Source organism: Sinocyclocheilus rhinocerous, unplaced genomic scaffold, assembly GCF_001515625.1.
Source record: "Sinocyclocheilus rhinocerous isolate Xijiao unplaced genomic scaffold, SAMN03320098_v1.1 scaffold1268, whole genome shotgun sequence".
NCBI classification, from domain to species: domain Eukaryota; kingdom Metazoa; phylum Chordata; class Actinopteri; order Cypriniformes; family Cyprinidae; genus Sinocyclocheilus; species Sinocyclocheilus rhinocerous.
In genome coordinates this window covers 1160486-1160764 of record NW_015664016.1, presented here as the reverse complement: position 1 = coordinate 1160764, position 279 = coordinate 1160486, and the positions used below count along the sequence as shown (strand labels likewise).

Genomic DNA, 279 nt, shown 5'->3' with positions numbered 1-279 from the left:
GTAAATAAACTGCAGTATGTTATATTTTCTAATGCACGCACGAATTGCATGCATTCTGACAGCGCTGCACGAGCTCGCGGCGCCAGGGTTCAAATTCCAAAGCGCGAGGAAAATCTGCGCTAAAACTGTTACTCGTCAGTTGCTCAGTAACATTTTTGTGAATTTTTTAAAGGCATGTGACAATGTGATACGTGCGACAAACATCTACCCAAATTCGTAATGAGAATCATTTATAAATCTGCATGCTGTTGTCAACAAAAAGAAGCACTGAGATCTTCC

The 279-nt window shown here is 40.9% G+C and overlaps 1 protein-coding gene across 4 annotated transcripts in view; it reads right to left on the bottom strand.

Moving 5' to 3' along the window:
• The window catches only part of mapkbp1 (mitogen-activated protein kinase binding protein 1), a 54999-nt gene that overhangs the window by 29477 nt on the left and 25243 nt on the right, over positions 1-279 (bottom strand). The gene's annotated exons all lie outside the window — the stretch shown is intronic.